The following is a 16,548-nucleotide window of genomic DNA, read 5'->3' as shown; positions in this document are numbered from 1 at the left end:
ACGTGAAAGTAAAAATTACTTTAGATTTTTTATTTATATATAGTCATTAGCTTCATGTACCTTAATGATTGTTCTGACAGATTTTATATTTCATACACATATAGTTAATAGGTTTGTAGTAAAACATCAATACTTATCTAAAAGGCAATAAACATCTATTTTTGGGCCATTATTTAACAGTATTGTAAGATTTATGGCTATTATTATTTTTTTTCTGTGTGTATCAAATGGCTCTTTCTGTATTTGCATGGTATCACACGTGTTGTTAATAATTAGTATAGTAAATTGCTTCACTTTAAACGATTCACACTTACATGTATTTAGGAGTAAAACAATCTTAACGTATAATATACAGACATAATCTATACTAGATAGTTTCCTGTCTAATAAGTTATATTTGCAAAATAACGATCCAATGAAAAACCAAAATAATCATCTCTTGCTATAGCACAAAGACTTGGATCAGATGAACATTTCATTGCACTAGTTTCAAAGGCCATTGATCTAGATAACATTGATTCCTGATTGTCAAAATTGAATCCTTGAATCCTTGAACCGTATATATGAACATAAAATACTAATAATGGATGTCTTGGTTGATGAGTGTAATAGATCAGATTAATTCTATAAGTGACAAAAAGGGTATGTTAAAAGAAAGCACTGGGGTAAAATGTAAATCAAAGATCAAACGATGGAGATTGTCACAAGGCAAGAAAGGCTTATAATAAAGCAAACAAATGTGTGCTGGAGGATTCGAAGTGCTGAGAATAAGAGTGACTTGATGAGACAAAGTAGAAATTATAACAAAGCAATGAACAAATAACACTTTGTTTATCGAAGAACATTATTGGCAAGTTAAAAAATCTGAAACTAATGACCCATCATTATTTTATCCCTTTTGAATAAATATGAAAAGTGTATACTTTTTTTAACACTTTAAAAAAATAAACACTTTTTTATGATACAAATGTAGAATTTGATATTGTAGATTTAGGTGTAACAGAACACAACATATATAATGCTTCATCTACAGAAGATGAAATTTTGAAACCTATAAAACAGCATAAGAATGAACAAGCATAAGGCTTAGATTTTATTTTGGAAGATGTGTTTTTGGATCATTCATCAGTTAAACTGCTTGACATTTGTACCAACATTTTTATCTTGCTTTCGATAAAGGTATTGTACCTGAAGATTGGACAACGGTTGGTTTATTTGCCTTTTTTTATAAAATGAGTTTCCTACGTGATAATTAAAGAGGGTTCAAGTATTAAGCTGTTTTTTTTTCAAATTTATTGTCTATTTTGTTAAACAACTGACTAAATATTGACCTGGAGAGTATGAATCTTCTATGTGAAGAGCATGAATCTTCTATATGAAGAGCATGAATCTTGTATGTGAAGAGCATGAATCTTCTATGTGAAGAACAGGCAGGATTTAGGAAAATGTATGATTCTATTGATCCTATTTTTAATCTGAAATATTTCATTGATTTACACATTGGAAGAATCAAAGACCTTTATTGCACATTTATTGATTATCGTAAGGAATTTTATTCTGTTCAAAAGATTTCATCTTAGAACAAAATATTTCAATATAATTTGGAAGGGAAATGTTTAATTTTATTTTTGGTATGCACGAAAGTGCCAAATCATGTGTTAGACTAGAAACAGCAAACGGTCTGATTTTTGTTTAGAAAGGTCGGAGTAAGGCCAGGTGAAAATCTGTCACCCGTGTTGTCATTATTTAACAATGATGAGCATTCTGTCACCCACAAGTTGGCAAACGTGTACTATTAGCAACAAAATAACATATTGTCTCCCATTTATTCACTTAATCATATATAATCATATGATAATATTATATATTAACTCATATTTTATGTCTTGTTTATCAACATTCCTTACTTTATATGTGTTATATGTATTTCTTTATTGGCAGTGATCCTGGATGCCTTTTTATATCCCTTTTGGTTACAAAGGTCGGTATGTTTTTTTTTAACTTTCTCTGTATGCATGTATAATCTAGAATATGCTTCTAACACAGCAATGCTAATGTTCAATAAATTACACAGTTAATAAACGTAGCAGCAGCTGTAGACAAAACTGACAAACTCCGTCTGTAAGTGCATGTTCTTTAGATACTGATACATTTTAATCTCATACTTTATATATTAATATCATAAAAACCCAAACATATGAGATTAACTAAAACGGACCTCGTATTCCATGCAACCCACTTTAAACTTTAGATGTAAAACGTTTTGTTAAACTATTTATACGATTAAAACATTGTTATAAAAAAACAACTAAAAAAGATTGATTTTGTCACACGTAAAATACCAAAATCTAAGTTCTTTAATAATAATATTGTCATTTAAATATATAAATGAATCCATGCGAGCTTTACAACAAATGTCTTGTCATAATTTGACAGATACTGCCAAAAGCAGATTACATATAAAAATTATATATTTGCACATTTTCGCTCAATTTCGGTCAATTTCTACTAGTAGGTCGTGTATCTATTTACTGTTAAACAATGCATGTATGCTGAACAAAAAAACCCGCATATTTTACGAATTAGACTTATCAAGTTTGTATATACATGAACAACATGCCACATGTAGAGCAGGATCTGCTTACCTTTCCGGAGCGCCTGAGATCACCCAAGTTTATGGTGGGGTTCGTGTTGCTCAGTCTTAAGTTTTCAATGTTGTGTTTTGCGTACTGTTGTTTGTCTGTTTGTCTGTTTGTCTTTTTCTTTTTTAGCCATGGCGTTGTCAGTTTATTTTCGACTTATGAATTTGAATGTCCCTTTGGTATCTTTCGTTTCTTTTGGACAATTAGATATACAATTTGGAGGATATGTTACCGTTTGAATGGTTTTACACTAGTCATTTTTGGGGCCCTTTATAGCTTGCTGTTCGGTATTCCGTATTGAAGACCGTACTTTGACTTATAATGGTTTACTTTTACAAATTGTGACTTGGGTGGAGAGTTGTCTCATTGGCACTCATACCACATCTTCTTATATCTATTTGACTGCAGGAACAGACGCAATTTAATTGAAAAGAGAAAAGGGAAAACTCACACTTCCCTTTTATGATACTATTCAATGATAAAGTCCTGGTTTACTTATAAATACAGATTTTAAATGCAGTTTTCGTATGTTTTCATTTTTATGTGTAGTTTGCACACCAAATTGATGACGTTGAACAGAAAAAAATCAGCTCTAAACACAATTAGAATATTACACAACCGTAGAACATCGACTTATATTTATACAAGGTAACGTAATTATTATCACCCGGTAAATAGGGTGTGATATTGGTAATATCAAAATATTTTAAATGTTATAAGCGTGTTACTCGATAAATTTCGATATGACAAATTAGTCAGACTTTGTATATTATATAACCTATTGACAGATGATTGATTTATTGTCCAATCTTTAGTGATAGTGACAAATAATGTCTAAGTTGTCAACGTACTAATTGTTTTTTATCCGAATTTATGTATTTGAAAGGTTTTATCATAAAATCTGATAAGTTCAGGTTGAATATGCCCAAAGAACTGCATAACAATGGTAATCGGAAAAAAGAGGGCAGCGCGATCGAAGTTAATCATCCGAAAGACAAACAATGCAAAACGTAAAAGAACAAATACCATATAGAGATAAATAGTCCAACACATACATGACTTCAGTACACAGATTGTATCGGTGCATAACATTTGCGCGCATTACCATTACATTTGCGCGCGGCTTTTGGTTACATTTGCGCGCATTCTTTTACAGGTAAACTCAGGTAAATATAGGTAGATAAATAGGGAATCTGGTGAAATACCTTTGCAATTATTTATGGTGCATCGGCATGAAATATCTCCTGACTTGAGTGTTCTGTCAATACGGAAACTAAATCCATCTTACACTAAAAATTTTTCCACCGATTTGTTTCTGAAAAAACGAAACTCCATGTGTGTGCCTTGACGCATTTTTACAAACTGACTTAAATGATTTATAAAAGCGCTCACTATTCGGTAAAATAACGAAACAGAATATTATTGACTCTGAAATATTCGCAATTAAGTTACGTGTATGTCTTAAGCTATTGCGGGATTTCTCATGATCACTGTATATTTTTTTAAGAATTTAATATGAAAAATATATAATTTAAATTTACAAATATAGTAAAAATTTATTATAACTATAGTTATATTTATTATAAATTCTCTTTATTTTACCTGTGTTACCTGTAAAATGAATGCGCGCAAATGAAATCAAACTTGAGCTGCGCGCAAACGTAAAAAATTGTAATCCCCAAATGCGCGCAAATGTAATTCACCCTATTGTATGGTGTGAAATATGTAAAACTATACACGTTTTGTTTCCTGCATTTATAATTGAATAACAACGATGGAGTACTAAAAAACTCGTCCTTTAATCACATTAAATTAGAGCATCGTTGAAATGGAGACAACTGCTCCTATCTGTCACTGTTGCACTTTTTTCAGTGGACTGTGACCAGTTTTTCTTGGGATGTTCTTTGTTCTGCCTGCAGGTTTTCAGTATCCTACAAAAATATATATAGAGAGAGAGCGAATATAATCTGATATTAGAAAAAAATAATCAACCTATTTACAAGAGTAAAATAAAAACAAAAAAAAAGGCTACCTAAATGTTATGTATATTTGGATGTGGCCTCGAATATCACTGAAGAGACCGCGCATATTGTGCAGTAAAATTGATACCGTTAATGGTTTCGTGTTATACTAGTTTTCATACTTTATCACAATTATAATTATCATTTTTACATCGCGATGACCTTGAGGTCATCCCGATGTATTGCTATCGCCTAGATTTCCATTATGTAAATTAGTTTTGGGTTTGTAACCGATCTATAAACATGATAAATACGCGCACATAAACGAGTGCAAAATAACATTCCTTAACGTTTGATATAAATACATCTCTTCAATGAATACTGATAAAAATATTTTTGTTTACAACATAAATTAATAATATGAAAATGTTTTGTAGTTAGATATATATATATAAGTAAAAAATCATTGATAATATCAATGCACACGTACCGAAAAATTGTGTTAAAGCATGCGGAAGAATATCTCAAAGAACGTTTTGTGAAAATACCGTCAAGGACCGGTAACTCTGTAATTGATTTTGCGGGAAAATATGAATGCCTACTCGTATCCAATCTTAGAAAAATCGATTTTTTACAGAAAAGTGTCCACTATGCACTTGCATTGCACTATTTTTAGAATAGTAGAATAGAATGATATACAAATGGATTCAAATCATATATATATGTAACTGTTATTTTAATATAATATAAACAACAACTCAGTGTATACTGATTTGTATCACTACAATATAATAGTTATTACGGTGAAGTTGAATTTCCTGTCATTTATTCATCATCCACGCACGAACTTGTCTCAGAAAAAAATATATCTCTGTACATTAACCTCAGTTTTAGGTAAAGAGATATGTTGTTTTTTTCTGAGACAAGTGCTTTTGACCATCCTCAAGAACTTGTGGTCATCCGATGTTCAGTACTTCAGTACTTTGATTATTTTATTATAATTGATATTGTTATTATTAAAGAATATGATATATATAAGTCGATAATTTCGACATTTTAATGATGGGAATAAGTTTTTCAATATTTTAAGATGAAGTTGAATTATCTAGCGTTTAAAATGTAACCTCAGTGATATTTTCAGAATTGACGGTTTTCTTTATTAAAAAAAAATGGATACACGATAAATTATGAAGAGGAAAAACACGATTTGTTACCCGGTAGCTGTTTTTTTTTACACAAAATAACAGTCGAATAATTTATTATAGCTGCCTACTATTTTATTCCTACACATCGCGCATTTTCACCCTAAAATAAATATGTATGCGGACCTCAGATTCAAACATTTGTGTGTAGATAACAATTTGAAATAGGAATAAGTCATAGATGTGGGAAAATCGACACCAACCGCAATGTTTCAATGGCTATCTTTAGAACAAACTCTAAAGGAAAAATAAGGAACAATACTTAAAATTGTTAAAAACCATATATATTCTTTTTGACTACCATTGTTGTTTATGCAAATTATTTTTTTTTCCGATTTCAAAAGAAGTTGAACAAGCAACTTACCACCGTGGATAAGTATAGATGGCCTGCTTATAACTCTGTGTACAGCATATTTAGGGTAGACATTTGGTCTGATATATCTCGCACCACTGTATCCTCTTCCTCCGTGAGGTAGACGATAATAGTCATCATCTAACAAATCGAAGCGATCGTCGTCGCCATAGTAACCATATTGGAATCCAAAGGCAACAGCGACACACAACAAAAGAATAAGTGCTTTGATCATAGTCATCCTAGATCTGAAAACAACAATAATCTGAAAAAAAACAACAACAATAGAAGCAAGATATTACTTTTATCAACCACGAAAAGTCGGAACTGTTTCCAAGGGAATCGGCTGAAAATATTAACGCTAACTTTAATGACATTCAAGCTCATTTCAGTCTTACAACATGCCATAATTTGTAACATATTTTCATGTACTGCACGAAACGTTTAATACACAAAAATTAATTTTGCACACGGATCTTTCGAACTGTGTTCAATTCTCCTGACAACTACATCTTAAATCGTATGCCACTGTACCAAGTCAGGAATATGACAGTTGTTATCCATTCGTTTGATGTGTTTGAGCTTTTGATTTTGCCATTTGATAATGGATTTTCCGTTTTGAATTTCCCTTGGAGTTCGGTATTTCTGGTATTTTACTTTTTTCAATGTAGCAATGACAATAACGACAAATACAAATATAAATAACACCTTAAAAATTATATGCTTACGAAGCGCTTTTCTGTGACAATATTTTAAAATAACCGTCTCAACACTTATCAAAAACTTACTTTGTCTCAGTGTAAGCTACAAACGGCTATTACAATTTTCACTGTGCAAACAAAGGCTTGTATAGTGTTGTGTCAATCTGAATGAAACTCATGTAACTGTCTGTCCACGTCAGTAGACACAATAACTGTCACCTTTTTGTGCAAGATTGTGTAATTATTTGGATTCTGATTGACATACACTATGTATTATGTCGTACCCCAAATAAAAAAACTACAGTATGTCTCTAGGTGGGTTTTTCTTAAATTGAACAGTAAGGCCTTTTTCCGCATCAACCTAACAGCAATTGAAAAAAAAATGTAAAATACCATTTTATAAGTTTGTTGCGTCTAATGCGATTTTTGCTACTTGATGTATTTTTTCAAATGATTGCTACGGAAATGTTAAAACTGTTAAGATATCAATAAAAGGGGATGTGAGATAAATATCAATGAGACATGAATCCAAAGAATCATATAGAGGTGAGTATATAGCCCTCGACAGTAAATATGTGTTGACAATATGTTAATCTCTTAATCGTCCCTAGTCTAAAAAAAGTTGTAAAAAAATTGAACTACCAAAAATCTGTGATTAACATCAAATCCTGCAAAGACAAACCAATTCAACACGATAATGAAATCTTTGAATATTGTTTTTATTGATATTAATATTGATTTTGTTATCAGTAAATTAAAACCATACTAAATATTATTGTTATACACATACTAGTATGTTATTTCACGGTACTACAATCTGTCGATACCTATATTTTGGCATTGCACAAGGTCATGTTTTTCTCAGACTGTTAATGACGTCTTTACACCAAATCCATTGGATGTTGGATGTGTACTGATTGATATTTTAGTCTTAGATACATGATTTTTTTATTAGTTGTTATTGGCTTTAAACTAGCATTCAGTAACTGCGAGTACTCTCAGATCTGTACTTAGAGTCTTTTTTGTTGTTAGGGATGAGGGATGGATAAATACCCTGCCACGTCTGGTCTGTGTTTTGGTTTGATGTTTTTCTGCTTTTTATCGATCTGATGAGTTAAGCCTTTTTCAACTGATTTTTATGGTTTATTCTTATGTTGTGCTGTTACACCACTGCCCCAGGTTAGGGGGAAGGGGGGGGGGGGGGGGGGGTTGAGCGCTCACAAACCTGTTTAACCCCGCCACATTCTTTATGTCCCTGTCACAAGTCAGGAGCCTGTAGTTCAGTGGTTGTCGTATGTTCATTGTCTGTCCTATTTTTTTCCGTAAATTACTTTGTTATAAATTAGGCCGTTAGTTTTCTCGATTAAACTGTTTCATATTTTTCATGCCGGGGCCTTTTATAGACGACAATACGGTATGTGTTTTTTTCACATTGTCGGAGGCCGTACGGTTGCCTATAATTGCTTACACCCACTTCATTTGAACTTTGGTGGATAGTTGTCTCATTGACAATCATACCACATCTCCTTATTTTTATAAAGACCTATATAAATGTGTGACATAAGGCAACTGGCGACGAAGTTCCTGTCGTGGGGCATGCATATAAATATGTGGCGGGTTAAAAAAAAAATATCAAAGATACCATGCTTAACTTTTATACGCCAGACGTGCGTTTTGTCTACAGTAAGACTCATCAGTGACGCTCGAATAAAAAAATGTTAAAAATGCCAAATAAAGTACGAAGTACAAAACACAACATAGAAAACTTAAGACTAAGCAACACGAACCCCACCAAAAACAGGGGGTGACCCCAGGTGCTCCGTAACGGTAAGCAGATCCTACTCCACATGTGACACCCGTCGTGTTGCTCATATAAGTACAAATCCGGTGATAAGTCTTATTCGATAGGTCACATTCGGGGAAACAAACGTTTTTGCTGTACGAAAACAATATATGACATTTTAAATTTTATCATAAAAGGTTAAATATTGTTTTAAATCTTTGAAGTGAGATATGTTTTTTCTCTAATTTTTATTATTGAATTATTTTAATGTGTTCAATATTACAAAATATTTCAACTGAGTTAACACAATTTATATTTTGTAAAAGAGAAATGGCACTCAATTGATAATATTCGTTTTTTATCCGTTTGGATATTATCTGTGACAGAAATTAGCCAGGAAATGCAGCGGAAAATAAAATCGTTTTAATTATTATTCATAAAGAATCTTTGGTGTACTGTGCATCGTTGACTGCGGATATTTGTGTTGAGTTTTAGTGAAGAGGCATTAACAAAAATTCCAAACTCCAAGGTAAAATTGAAAATGGAAATAGGGAATATGTCAAAGAGACAACAACCCGACCAAAGAGCAGACAACAGCCGAGGGCCACCAATGGGTCTTCAACGCAGCGAGAAAATCCCGCACCCGGAGGTAGTCCTCAGCTGGCCCCTGAATAAAATTGTGTACTAGTTCAATGAAAATGGACGTCACACTAAACTCCAAAACATATAAATGAACTAAAATTAAAAAAAAGGGGGAGGTCCATAAATAACTGACAAAATCAAACATTCGACTATATCAACCAACGGAACAAATGATAAATAACTCTCATATTCCTGACTTGTTACAGGCATTTCCCGAAGAAAATGGTGGGTTAAACCTGTTTTTTTCTTTGTAAAAAGTAAAATAACAAAAATACCGAACTCCAAGGAAAATTCAAATCGGAAAGTCCCTTATCAAACGGCAAAATCAAAAGCTCAAAAACATCAAACGAATGGAAAACAACTGTCATATACCTGACTTGGTACAGACATTTCCTAATGTAGAAAATGGTGGATTAAATCTGGTTTTATAGGTAACTAAACATCCCACTTGTATGACAGTCGCATAAAATTCCATAATATTGACAACAATTTGTGAACAAAACAAACAGACATAATAGGTAAAAATGTCAAAAATAAGGATTCAGCAGTCAACATTGTGTTAGAAACTTAATCAATATAAAAACAAACAAATACATCAACAAAGAAAAACAAAATGGCATATAGACAAAGCACATAAGCAAAAATGAAAAGCAAGAATACAAAAAATGACCACAGCACAACAACACATTGGCGGGATGTACCGAGCCACGCCAAAAGGATATTACCAAAAGAGGGCTAAACAGTAAAGGCTAATAATTTACAAAGACAAATAAAAGAACACTATAACACGTAATTAAGATGATAAAAAAAGTCAGTTCCTAGAATCTATACTTCAAGACCATCATGTATTATTTGTGAAGTTGATACGGAATATTTATCAACTAGGTTTTGGTATTTTCCGATGAACTTTTTAAGAAAAAGGACGAGACGTTCTTTCACATAACCCTGGTTCATCAACTTTCTGCTTAGACACTGGTGACGTTTTATAAAGTCTGAGTAGCAGCTGCAAGCTCTTGAATACCAGAGGTGGGGGAAATTAATAATTTCAAATTTAAAATCGTCTCGTTTGTCATAGATTCTCGTACTGAGATGACCGCTTATGTCAAATTCGATGTATAAGCCTAAAAATGAGGCGGAAGAAGACGTGTCTGTTGTTTCTTTAATTTCTAGTTCTTGAGGATATATTAATGGAACCCAATCAAAAAAATTTGGATTGTTAATGGAAAGAACATCATCAATATATCTGAATGTGAAATTAAATCATCTGGCTTCTTTGATCTTCTTGTTTTTGACAAGTGTCTGAAGGAACTCCGACTCATATGAAAATAAGAAGTCGGCAAGGAGAGGCGCACAGTTCGTTCCCATAGGAATGCCGACAATTTGTTGAAAATGTTTACCTCCAAATTCAACAAATATGTTGCCAATAAGAAACTCCAGCATAATGATCACTTGTTCCTCTGTGTAGCATGTTTTACTCTTTTGTTTACTATTAACAAACTATGCCGTATGGTATTGCAAAGTAATAAATATATGCCGTATGCTACCATTTTTATATTGAAAAGCATTGTGGATTATTTCTTTTAAAAAAAATTTCAATTCACATGGGGAATGGTGGTATTCAGTGTTGAAAAATCAAGAGATTTAAAATAACCAGAAATTCTTTATAGAGGTTTTTAGAATACACATATGGTTAATACCACTTCGCGAGTAAACAGTTTCAAAGTATTTCTGAAGACCTTCTTCCACTGCGGACAGAATTTTTGTCAATCTAATGGACAATTCCTTTGTAGAACATGCAGATGAAGCGGAAATGTAGCTAGCTAAACCTCCCATGTATATGACAGTTGTTTACTGTTTCGTTATTTTAACAAAATTGGATAAGCAACCCAAACAGACATAATTGGTTAATGTGGCAATAATTAGCATCCAGAAGCCTAAACTGTGTTAACATACATCACAGACATGCAACAAACTGACTACAAAATATATAATCGTGGTCCTTGTTCATAAAACACATTAACTTAAGCGTTCATTAAACTAAGATTTCCTAAAGATTTCTCTAGTTCAGTGATATTCTTAGGTCGTATGCATACTTTAGTTTGCAATAGAGATATTCTGATATTTTAGGTCGTATGCATACTTTGGTTTGCAATAGTGATATTTTTAGGTCGTATGCATACTTTGGTTTGCAATCTCAAGTATTAATGTTATCGGAACCTTTCTCTGAATACACGCAAAATATTACAAAATAACAAAGGACTGAATACTCTAAATCATCAGCCACACCACAACCTGAAGAATGATATGTCTGTAAAATCTAAACCTCCAGCAAAACTATACTTCTTAATCATCGTATATATCAATCGAATTTGTCTTGTCTTGAAATATTCGCTTTCTTTTCATAGCCTCCATTCTGCTAACACTCGATAACTATTTTGTATTTGTACAACCTTACGTCCAAGTTTATTTACATTAGCAATAGATCGAATTCCAAGCGTACATAAATAGTTAACATTATTTGTGTTGTCAGAATGTAAATAATCGAGAATATGACAAAAGTGGAGGAGGAAATTATATATTACCCCTTTCAATCTCCCTTATTGTTGATTATACGTAAAGTGTTCAGTATACTTAATTTGGTTACGGATATTTAGATTGATTGATTGATTTTTGGTTGCTAAACGTCCAGTGGCAACTATTTCATGCATATTGAGGACGAGAACAAATTAACAATAAATACAATAAGTAGGTCCTGTTATAGAGGTCGTCAAGGATGAAGGTCGCGGAAATTGTAACTGCCACTGGAAAATGTGGGTGTATTGGATAGGAACAGAAATTTTGCTTTGCAACAGTATAAAAATAAGGAGATGTGGTATGATTGCCAATGAGACAACTATCCACCAACGTTCAAATAAAGTGGATGTAAGCATTAATAGGCAACCGTACGACCTTCAACAATGAGAAAAAACCCATACCGTATAGTCAGGTATAAAAGGCCCCGACATGAAAAATATGAAATAAAACAATTAACAAAAAACAAATATGACAGCTATGAACCAACGACAACCACTGAACTACAGGCTCTCCTGACTTGGGACAGGCACACAAAGAATGTGGCGGGGTTAAACATGTTTGTGAGCGCTCAGATCGAACCAAAGAAAAACATCAAACAAAAACGCAGACAGGACGTGGCAGGGTATATATACATCCCTCATCCCTAACAACAAAAAAGACACCAAGTACAGATTTGAGAGTACTTGCAGTTACTGACAGCTCTGAGCTAGTTCAAAGCCTATAACAACTTATAAAAAAAATCATGTATCCAAGACTAAAATATCAACCAGTACAATCCAACATCCAATGGATTTAGTGTAGAGACGTCATTAACAGTCAAATAAAAACATGACCTTGTGCAATGCCTAAGTATAGGTATCGACAGATTGTAGTACGGTGAAAGTACATATGTGTAATAGTTAGTATGGTTTTAATTTACTGATAACAAAGTCAATATTTATATCAATAAAAACAATATTCAAAGATTCAAGGCCACCTACGGACCCCTCAAAGAGTTGTTGCAAGGGTTCTTAACGTGCAAAGAGCGTGGCATCGTTTTAAACGTCACCATTTCGACCAGACGTGGCTGTGTATTTGTTCATCCCGCACAGCCCATCGGACACTCCAGTTTGGCGAGGGTTTAACTGTCAGTCGATAGAAGACCAAAGATACTATATATCAATTCCTGAGTCATCCTTTGGGGCTTTGGGGTGGTGAATATTTAGCATTATACAAGCACATTATAGCAAAATTAAGATACATTAATCAAAACTTAGCTAACCTTTCCATTTTTCATCTATGACTTAAAATACTGATTTTGATCGAAAGTAAACATCAACATAGGAGTTGTTCTTTTCTTAAGTATGAATTGTACCAAAGATTTCAGTAGATAAGTTTGATTCTGTGAATATATACTTTTTTTCTGCTTTTGGTAAGTAATCTGGTGTATTCTTCGACAAACTGGAAGACGATTTGAGACATTAAGATATAACATTTTGAATATTTTTTGTTTTCAATGATATTTATGTCACCTTTGACTGCAGGATGTAATATTTGATTGATAGGAGAAAAAGGAAAATTCACACTTTGTTTTATGGTATTCTTCAATGACAAAGGCTTTTTCAAAGATCAGCTATATATTTAAATACAGATTTTGAATGCGGTTTTTATGGGTTTCAACTTTTACATGTAGTTTGGGCAGCAACTTGATGCCGTTGAACCTCACGACAATATATAATAGTACAAATATGACATAACCGTAGATCATCGACTTATATTATTCAAGGATTTATATTATTCCATGACATTTTGGCAATATCAAAATATTTTCAAGGTTATACGTGTGTAACCCTAAATAATTCGATATGGCCAAAATAACTCCTCATAGATACTTGGATTAAAATTGTATATGTGTTGGTTGCAAATTATCGAAAGACATTCAATACAAAAACAAAACACATTAAGAAATAAAACTTTGAGCAATAGGCAGTCCAACATATAACTGGCTTCAGAACACGGACTGAATGGTGTGAAATGTGTACATTTGAACTTGTTTCATTTCCTGCATTAATAATCTAATAACAACGATAGAATATTCAATAAAAAGAGAGGCGGGGAAAACCAAATGGGGTATGCAAACTCATAAATCGATGAAATCTGTAAACGCCATTGGAAAAAACGAAAAACGAACAAAATACGAACAACAGTATACAAAACACAACATTGAAAATTATTTTTTTATAAAAGATTGAGCAATAACTCGTCTGTTTAATCATATTAAACAACAACATTATTGAAATGGAGACAACTGATTCAATCTGTCACTGTGGCATTTTGTGGAATCAGCTTTTCCTTGGATGTTCTTTGTTCTGCCTGCAGGTTTTTTTAGTATCCTACAATATATATATATATAAGAAAAATGTATTGTATATGGCATAATCTGATACTATAGAGACAAATCAGCCTAAACCTAAGAAAAAAAAGTATTTCAATAGTGAATATATTCGGATGTTGCCTCGAGCATCACTGTATTTACTTTTACACAGAGTTGTCCATATAATGGAATTCTATGCGACTGTCATACAAGTGAAAGGTTTAGTTACCTATAAAACCAGGTTTAATCCACCATTTTTTACATAAGGAAATGTCTGTACCAAGTCAGGAATATGACTGTTGTTTTTCATTCGTTTGATGTGTGTGAGCTTTTGATTATGGCATTTGATAAGGGACTTTCCGTTTTGAATTTTCCTTGGAGTTCGGTATTTTTGTTATTTTACTTTTTGTTGTCGAAATGCACATCTTGTGCAGTAAAACTGATACCGTTAACGTTTAAATACTTGTATAATCATTATAATCATTATTAAAGGAAATAAGAGTTTAAAACACTATCGACTATGAGTGGTTAATTTTACGTTTAAAACTTTAGCTCAGCGAATCTTTTTACAAATGTTTTCTTTATTTTTAAAAACCCTTTGATGCGCGATAAATAAAGAGAAAACTCTATTCAATTCATCCTGTTTCAGATAGGTTTTAACCCGAAATCTGTTTTTCTCCTAAAGATAACGTGCTTCAATAATGGATACCTGCATCCTGTTTTCCTATATATCGTACATTAAACCCTCAAATAAATAAGTATTCAGACCTCAGGTTCAGACCTGGCGCATAAAAGTGTAATTATATATGAGGCCTTGAAAGAACAGCACTAATTTAAAACAAATCTGTCTTTCAGTAACTAATACAGTGGACATTTCTATAATTTTAGCAATCTTATTTTGCAGAATGGATATCTTTTTTCTTTGTGTGAAGAACTTATTTTGGAGTACCCAAAATATGTCCTGTATGTGGAACAATCTCCATCAAACGGAATATTTCCATATCCAGTCAGCACTTTTGTATGTTGACATACATCATCATTGATATGGTAATATTAATCAATTGACTGCTAAAAAGCTTACATGATTATGTTGTTCGAAATACTAAATATATCTACCCAGGAATAGATACCTTAGCTGTATTTGAACAAACAAAAAAAAAACTTTCAAAATTTTTGGTCCTCAATGCTCCTCAACTTTGTACTGTATTTGGTCTTTTAACTTTTTTTTAGTCGAGCGACACTGATGAGTCTTTTGTGAAACGCGCGTCTGGCGTACACAATTATAAGTCTGGTACCTGTGATGATTTTTTCTGAGTACAATAATAAACGAAAAGAAGGCGAAAAAGTAAATATAGTTTTCGTTTTTCTTTTAAAAGAAATTCAACAAAAAAACTCACCACCACGGATAATTATAGATGGCCGGCTTACAACTCTGTGTACAGCATATTTAGGGTAGACATTGGGTCTGATAAATCTTGCACCACTGTATCCACTTCCTCCGAGACGTATACGTAGACGATAGGAGTCATCATCTAAATCGAAGCGATCGTTGTCACCATAGTAACCATACTGGGAACCAAAGGCAACGGAGACACACAACAAAATGATAATTGCTTTGGGCATAGTCATCCTTGATCTGAAAAACATCAATAGAAGCAAATATTATTTTTATCAATTCCGAAAGAAACTACCCTGCTTTAAATGTTGCACCCCCTGTATTAATCTGTATTCAATAGTCAATGCTGTGTTTGAGTAAGTAAAATTTTGATTTATTATCTGTTTTGTTATAAAGAATTACATGATTATTGTACTAAATTGGACAAATTGGCTTTTATATTTCAAATAATTAGGTCTGGGTGGGGCAGATACCAAAGAAAAATGGGCAAAAAATAAATAAAATAAAGAATAATAGGCCATATAAATAAAGAACAGAGAATAAAGGGGTTTTAAAATCTAAGGAATATAGAAATATGGGTCAAAAATTTAAAGAAAAGAGAAAAATCCCCCCCCCCCCCCCCCACCCACATAAAGCATTCCAAAATTTGAATCATTTCCATGTTCTGCACGACACGCCCAATACACAAAACTATATTCTGCAAACAGATCTTTCGGGAAAAAAAGGATATTAAATTTATGCAATTCTCCCGTTAACCTTAAAATTTAAATCGCTTGCCACTGTCCTTGTGTTAGTTATTACGTCACTTGACTCTTAACAAATATCGTCACAACATTGCAAATGTTACCTATTCAAAACTTACTTTGTGTCAGTCGAGGCTTCAAATTACTTTTTCAATTTTGACTATGAAAATAAAGGCTTATATATAGTGTTGTATCAATC

General features: G+C 32.6%; 2 long non-coding RNA genes across 3 annotated transcripts; both read right to left on the bottom strand.

Annotated features, from left to right (window-relative positions):
- Window positions 1–4,422: 4,422 nt before the first annotated feature.
- LOC127732606 (uncharacterized) lies at window positions 4,423–7,042 on the bottom strand. Of its 2 annotated transcripts, none has more exons than XR_007996342.1 (3): window positions 6,946–7,042; window positions 6,170–6,422; window positions 4,423–4,573 (listed from the first exon to the last, which is right to left on the bottom strand). It is a non-coding gene; the product is annotated as an uncharacterized LOC127732606 (long non-coding RNA). The 2 variants fall into 2 exon arrangements; XR_007996343.1 differs by having other exon boundaries at window positions 6,170–6,405; window positions 6,946–6,995.
- A 7,017-nt stretch (window positions 7,043–14,059) lies between these two features.
- On the bottom strand, window positions 14,060–16,509 carry LOC127732605 (uncharacterized). The gene is made up of 3 exons (XR_007996341.1): window positions 16,469–16,509; window positions 15,608–15,846; window positions 14,060–14,229 (listed from the first exon to the last, which is right to left on the bottom strand). It is a non-coding gene; the product is annotated as an uncharacterized LOC127732605 (long non-coding RNA).
- Between the last annotated feature and the right edge of the window lie 39 nt (window positions 16,510–16,548).

This window comes from Mytilus californianus, unplaced genomic scaffold (assembly GCF_021869535.1).
Source record: "Mytilus californianus isolate M0D057914Y unplaced genomic scaffold, xbMytCali1.0.p SCAF_26, whole genome shotgun sequence".
Lineage (NCBI taxonomy): Eukaryota > Metazoa > Mollusca > Bivalvia > Mytilida > Mytilidae > Mytilus > Mytilus californianus.
The sequence above is the reverse complement of the archived record's forward strand: the minus strand, read 5'-3'. Positions and strand labels throughout refer to the sequence as shown.